The sequence below is a fragment of the Dipodomys spectabilis genome, unplaced genomic scaffold, assembly GCF_019054845.1.
Source record: "Dipodomys spectabilis isolate Male_0828 unplaced genomic scaffold, ASM1905484v1 ptg000093l, whole genome shotgun sequence".
Classification (NCBI taxonomy): Eukaryota; Metazoa; Chordata; class Mammalia; order Rodentia; family Heteromyidae; genus Dipodomys; species Dipodomys spectabilis.
In genome coordinates this window covers 1,352,052-1,360,108 of record NW_024870770.1, presented here as the reverse complement: position 1 = coordinate 1,360,108, position 8,057 = coordinate 1,352,052, and positions in this window count along the sequence as shown.

Genomic DNA, 8,057 nt, shown 5'->3' with positions numbered 1-8,057 from the left:
GCTAGAACTGGGGGCAGTCCCGAGTCATAGTCACAGTAAACTCTCAAGCCAGATCAAGTGGTTTCTCCATAAGACCTTCTTGGGCTGTGGGGTTTGGGCCATGGTAGTAAGTTCCATGGAACCTGTCCCTCAATCTCAACATTGGGCTACAGAATCAAGGAAAGGACACTAGGGATGCTCCTTTGTAGTCAGCCCATGATTGCATATCTTCATCTGCCCCCCCCCTTCCCCAAGCATTGGTGAGGAAAGCAGGACTCCGAGCCCTCAGACTCCTGGGTTCATGACTGCTACAAACAGCAGCCAGTTGGCTGTGGATTCCTGAGCCTACAAAACTTTCATGAGCCCAACTCAACACCGGCCCAAGATATGACTGACAAATTTGCACTCTTGTGATACTCGTGTGAGTGGGTATGATCTGGTGTGACATCTTGCAGCTCCTGGCCTCCTGGCCCAGAACCATGATCTGAGACAGTGATTTAGTACTCGGATACCACATTGCATCCATGACAGATGCCATTTTGATGATCTTCATGCCCCAAGGCTCGATACTTCTTTGGTACTGTGGCCAGCTCTGTAGGCAATGGCCTCCAAACGGCTGCTATCAAGACTTGTAGGACACCTAGATATTAGGAGACCCTCAGGGGCCCACTGGAAAGTACTCTGCCTAGAGCCCCAGAGTAAGGTTCAAGCAGGCCAGGTGATGGTCATGTGGCTTGAACTCTGGGCCTGGGCGCTGTCCCCCAGCTCTTCACCTTACCACTTGAGCCACAGTGCAACTTCAGGTTTTCTGTAGGTACCTTGGAGATCAGAGTGTCCCAGACTTTCCTGCCTGGCCTGGTTTTGAAACGTGATCCTCACATCTCAGCCTCCTGAGGAGCTAGGAGGACAGGCATGAGCCACCTGTGTCTGGATGATCTGGCCTTACACCACAGTGGACTAGGAGCTCCTGAAATTTTTCTTTAATTTTCCTGTGCTAGTATTGGGCCTTGAACTCAGGGTCTGGACTCTGGTTGCTAAACTTTTTCCTTCAAGGTTACCACTTTACCACTTGAAGCACAGTTCAATTTCTGGATTTTGGTAGTTGATTGGCAAGAAGAGTCTCATTAACATTCCTCTCCTGAGCTGGCTTGTCCCGCGATCTCTATCTCTGTCTCCTGAGTAGCTAGGATTTACTGGGGTTGAGCCACTGGTGGCATTGGACTAGAAACTTTTCTAAAGCAAGAGTTCTTCCCTGCGTTTGCCCTGACTCCTCCATGCAAAGGAAGCCTGAGTGTCAGGAGCTGTGAAAACAGGTTTCCATCCACAGGATATAGCTTTAGGTCCCTGGTGAAATGCCAATCTAATCTTCCCCCTGGCACCATTCTGGGACCTCACACTCTGCCCTGTCACTCAAGTCAATGTTGACCCAGCCTTGAATTTCCTGCCTGCCTTTTCTTTCTTTTTTCTTTTTTTTGTTGGTTGTGGGGCTTGAACTCTGGGCCTGGGCGCTGTCCCTCAGCTATTCAGCTCAAGGCGAGCGCTCTACCACTTGAGCTATAGCACCACTTCCGGTTTTCTGGTGGTTTATTGGAGATAGGAGTCTCACAGTCTCTCCTGCCCGGGCTGGCTTTGAACCGCGATCCTCAGATCTCAGCCTCCTGAGTAGCTAGGATTACAGGCATGAGCCACCAGCGCCCGGCCCTGCCTGCCTTTTCTGAAGCCACAGAATCTTCATACAACTCACACCACCTGCTCTACAGCACACCTCAGGAACTTTGCCCATGCTATATCTTCTGCCTGAGGCTCTCTGTCTTGTACCCACATATTAGAACTACTGTGGAATTTTGGCACTGACTATATCACTTCCTGGAGCAAGTCTTCCCTTCCCTTCTCCATCTTTATTTTTTTTATATTGAGTTGCTTGAGTTGGAATTTGTGCAGGCTGACTGGCAAATTCTCTATATTGGTGTGTGTGTGTGTGTGTGTGTGTGTGTGTGTGTGTGTGTGTGTGTGTGTGCAAATCCTGGGGTTTCAATTCAGGGCCTGGATGCTATCCTATCCCTGAGGATTTCTGCTCCTGAGGATTTGGAATCCTTAGATCTCTTCCTCCTGAATAGCTTACAGCGGTGAGCCACCAGCACCTGACCTATAACCTACCTCTTACCTATAACCTTGGCCCTCCTCTGAGTCCCAGAAGAATATGTCTCACTAGGCTCAAGTTTTTTTTTTTGTTTTTTTTTTTGTTTTTTTTTTTTGCCAGTGTTGGTGCTTGAACTCAAAGCTCATTCTTGGGAGAGACTCTAAACATGTGAAGACTGTGACAAATATTTCCATTCAATTATGTACCATGTTTCAACACTTAATATAATGTTAATGAACAATGAGTCAATGTCCTAAATTATTGTGTATAATTTTATAATAGATGTGCAAAATATAATATTATGTGTATAATAATACTAAATACAATAATCAATAAATAAATCAAAGAAAAATCAAATACAAAATCAATTATGAAATTCTTAATATGAAATTAACATACATATATAAATATATATCATGCATTACACATGTATAGAAATATTTTTTCCTTTGCAGGGCCTTCATTCAGGCCCTGGGAACTCTATCCTGAATTTCGTTTCCTCAAGGACAATGAGGTTCCCATTCACCGATGGTGCAAAAGAGTTACCTGGACGGTGAGCTCAAAAACTAGCAATGGCAGAAATATTGGGCCCAGTTCCAAGACAGTGACTTAATTTTTGTAATGGAAGCAATTATGTTTATTCAGTTCCATACTGAACATTAAAAAAGCAGTGTAGAGTTTTGTACAGCTATTCAAACATCCTTCCCTTACCTCCAAAGTGCTTCTCTGAGAACTACATTGTTTCTCTTTTTTTGTATGTTTTTTATTGTAAAAATATTCTACAGAGGGGTTACAGTTCCAGGAAAAGGTAATGAGTACATTTCCTATTGAGCATTGTTTTACTCCTCCTGTGTTTTTCCCCTACCATCCCTTCCCTCCCATCTCCACAACTACCTCCCCCTGCCGAGGTCAGTGACTTAGTTTTTCATTTTTGGTTGGCACGGTGTTTGAACTCAAGTAATGACATCTCTTCACTCACATTGCTAGAGATTTACAAAGACCCTCAGTTCAAATCCCAGGGTAGAAAAGAAAAGTGGCAGAAATTCCAAAACAGGGAGCTTTATTTTTTTATTTAGTTAAATAATTAATATACATACATATATATATATATATATATATATATATATATATATTTTATTTTTTTGGCTAAGCATGGAGCTTGAACACAGGTCGTGGAAATTCTTTTTCAGCCTGGATCTGTCTTGGCTTGGGTGCAGTCTCTGGACCCATAGCCGATCTTGGGATCCTGGGCCCAGAGGGCTTTCAGGAAGAAAAACAAGTTGGAATGCACAAAAAGTGGTGAACTGCAGAGAGCTGGGATTTTACGAATTTTTTCTTTGGACAGTGACCATCCTGGGTCTGAAGGACAAAGCTGCAAAGTGGACCTGACCTGCCATTGTTGGTGGCTGGTGGGCTATCAGTGAAGACATAGACCAACCTGTCAACATAGGCCCTGGGTTCAAATCGCAGTCCTGACATCAATCACAGGAGATCACAATAGACTCATTCCTATGCACAGGAATACTGATTGAAAGAGTAGTTTATACATCAGTCTATGCTAAAATTGCATGCAATAATCCTAGAATGCTGATTGAGCTTAATTAATAGTTTATTAAGCATGAAAAGAATAATATTCCTTCAATGGCGGTTTAATAAATACCTAAGAGTTGTTAGGACCATAGTAGTTGTCATTCTATCATAGATAGACAGCTATGGAACTCTTTACCAATATATATATTTATTTGTATACCTCCCTCTGCATATCCATGTATCGCTGTTTTGGCCAAACCTGGGGGTCGATCTCAGAGCCTGGAAACAACCTGACATCTTCATTGGCTAGAGGCTGCCATGCTCAAACTCACCCAATCATGAATTGGGCCTGCTAGGCGCTAAGTTCAGATCCTGGCACTTCCAGGCATGATGGAGAACACATCTAACATCTGGATGTTATGTGACAGGATGTAAACAATATAATAAATGGTACAGGTGTCATCAGAGTCAATAAAATAAATTCTAAATAAATGAATGATACAAGAAATACAATAAATAACCGCACCAAACACAATATGGACTGAACATCAGTACGGAAGTATAAATCCTATCATTAAAACATATATAAGGAGGGCTGGGAAGGTGGCTCAGTTTTAGAGCACTTGCCTTGCATGCATGAGGCCCTTGGCTCGATTCCTAAGCACCACATAAGCAGAAAAGCAAGCCAGAAGTAGCGCTGTGTCTCAAGAGGTAGAGCGCTAGCCTTGAGGTGAAGAGCTGAGGGACAGGGCCTGGGCCCAGAGTTCAGGCCCACGAGCGGGCCAAAAAAAAAGTATATAAGGACTAACTTTTCCAGGCCTGAGGCTTGAATTCAGCCCCCCAATGTGTAGGGAATGGCGGGAGATCATGAGATACTCGTTTCTGGACCTGGGAAGAGTCATGGAATGTGATCGATCTCATCCTTGAATGAGTAGTTCCTTCATGATGTAAGTAGGAAATGATGGGCAAGACTCAGGGGTATCGATTGTTTGTAAAGAAGTTGATGAAGCATGACAATAATCATCACAGTCATGAAATGGAGGCATCAGGAAAGATCCAAGAATCGGTAGTCACACAGATAGAAGGCCACCACAGCTTACCATCTCTCCTACTCTAAACATATGTGTACTTATTTGTATACTACTTTCAGCTTATGAATGGATGACTGTTGTGCTCCCCACTCTCCTCTCGTTGGAGGCGGGGTGAATCGCAGGTCCCAAAGGCTGTTGTGCTCATGTGGACCCATTCACCACTTGGTCCTGCTAGGCCCTGAGTTCAAATTCCCTTCACCCTGCCAAAAGATTCATCTTGATGTCAGAAGTCAATCATTGCACCTGTTTTCTTTCCTGTGCAAGTCCTGGATCTCAGCTAGGATGGAGAATGCTTGGGCCACCCTGTGGCCATGGGAATAAGTTGTTATCCATGTCAGCCCAGATATACCTGTCATCATATACTCAAGAAAATACACAATACACCCATGAATACCATACAAAATAAAGAGAATAACTACACTCAATGCGCGATGCAGTCCACACACGGATGTGAATATACATCCTATTTTTCAATGATCATTGAGGACTATTTTGGCCTCTCTGGAGCTTGATCTCAGTTCCTGGGAATGGCCCAGCTTCTTAGTGGCACACAGTCTGCTGTGATCATGTGGACCCATTGGTCAGTTGAGCCTCCTAGGCCCAAAGTTCAAATCCCAGCTCTGCCAAAAATTCACCCTGATGTTAGAAGCCAGTCGTTGCACCTGTTTTCTTGTACTGTGCAAGTACTGAGTCTCGCAAAACAAAGAGAATGACTACACCAAATGCAAGATGCCTCCCACCCATGTATGGAAATATATATACACACTGTTTAATTGTGAATTTATGACTATATTGGCCCCCACCAGTGCTCCATCTCAGGTCCCAGGAAAGGCCTAGTTCCTTAGTGCCTCACAGCCTGGTGTGCTCACCATGACCCATTTACCAATTGGGCCTCTTAGGCTTTGAGTTCAAATTCCAGCACTACCAAAATATTCATTCTGATGTGAGAAGGCTATGGTAGCACGTATTTTCCTGTCCTGTGAATGTCCTGGGTCCCATTGAGGATGGAGAATGCTATATGGGCATTGTCATCCATGTCATCATAGTTACCTCTGTCACCATACACAATAAAATACACAATACATCCATGAATAAGACACAAAATAGAAAGAATAACCACACTGAATGCAAGATGCATACCACATCTGTAGGTAAAGAGAAATCCTATGTTTAAAAAAAGGTGGGCGTGTTATTTTGTCCTGTGCTGGGACTTCAAATCAGGCCCTGCACAGGCCTGACATTCTAGTCTTCAAAGAGGGTGAGCTTCCCCTTCCGCACATTGTAACAGAGTTACCCAGACCTGAGCTCAAATCCCAGCACTGACAAAAGATTCATCCTGATGTCAGAAGCCAGTTGTTGTGCCTTGTATCCTCTCCTGTGAATGTCCTGGGTCTCAAATACGATGGAGAGTGCATAGACAACCCTGTAACCATGGGAACAGGTTGTCATCCATGTCAGCACAGTTATATCTGTCACCATACTTATTAAAATACACAATACCTCCATGAATTAGAGAAAAATAAGGAGAATAATTGCACTGACCACAAGATGCTGTCCATACATGTAGGTCATATAAATCCTATGTTTAAATTATGAATTTATGACTATAGTGGACCACCCTGGGGATCAATTTCAGATTCTGGGAATGGCCACACTCCTTATTTGCTCACAGGTTCATATGATCACCTTGACTGATTGGCCAATTGGTTTTGCTCTGCCCTGAGTTCAGATCCCAGCACAACCAACAAGTTGATCGTGGAGTAAGAAGGAGAGTATGAAACTTTTTTTTCCTTTTCTCTGAGAATCCTGGGGGTCAGGCATGATGGAGAACATTTCTAAAAATCTAGATGTTCCGTGATAGGTTGTCATCAATGTAATAAACAGTATGGGTCTCATCATAGTAAAATCAATGGTAAATAAATGAATAAACAAAAGATACAAAGAAAACCCACACCAAACATGTATGGACTGAACATCCATAGGTAAGTATAAATCCTGTCTTTAAAATATATATGAATATTATGTTTTCCAAGGCTGGGTCTTGAATTCAGGGCTAGTGAACAGGCCTGACTTTTTTATCTTCATGTAAGGTGATCTTCCCCTTATCCACATTGCTGCAGATTTACCCAGACCCTGAGTTCAAATTCAAAGCCTGTAAGAATAAACTGTGTGAATTGCAAGCCAGGAGCAAATTTTATTCTCAGCATGGGGCTTGAACACAGATCGTGGCAACTCTTCCTCAGCAACGATCACCCTAAAATGGGGTGCAGCCACTGGACACACAGGTGCTTCTGAGATCCTAGACCCCGAGGTGTTGCAGGGAAAACAATGCACAGAAAAAATGTGGCCTTTTATGTTTTCTTCCTTTGCACAGTGACCCTTCTGGGTCTGAATGACACTGTTGCAAAGGGTACTTCACCTTGCATTGCTTAAGGCTGGAAGACTATCAGGGAAGCCATAGGCCCACATGACAACATAGGCCCTCATTTCGAATCCATGTCCTGACACCAACCAAGGGCAGGAGGTACTAAGAAACTGGTTCCCATCCATAGGAATAACACTGGAATTTGGTCAATGTCACAGTTGAATGAGTTGATCGTGAATGATGATCCTATAAAACTAAACAGCATCATTTCAGAAGGCTGGTTGTTTTTATTTAATATTTATGAAGCATTAAAAGAATATTATTACTTACAGGATCACAGTTATTTCAGTACACTGAGTGATTTCATTAATATTTTAAGGATGAAACAATAACTTTAATTACATGGACGAATAAGAAATACCCAGGAATTGGTAGGAATACACTATATATAACTGAATAATATATAGACTTTTCTGGCACTCTATAAAGATATATATTTATTAGCATACTGCTATCTGCATGTCAATCTGTTCTTATTTGATTAACCCCTGGGGCTTGTTCTCAGGTCTTGGGAACAACCTGTCAGCTCAATTTGCCCCATGATGGCGTGGTTACACTCACCCATTCATGAATTTGGCCTTGTAGGCCATTAGTTCAGATGCCAGCACTCCCAAACAATGAATCGTGGAGTAAGAAGCTGATGGTGACATGTTTTCCTTTACAGTGAATCTTGTGGGTGTCAGGTATGAAGTGGAATACATATGTAGACCTATATTCTATGTAGTCAATGTTCTATGTGCTATAATAGTCAATAAAATAAATTGTCATTACATGAATAAAACAAAAAATAAAGTAACTACACTGAACGCAATATGGAGTCAACATATGTAAATAAATATAAAACATATATGTAAATTGTACATGAATAGGGTGTTTTGTAGTGCTGGGGATC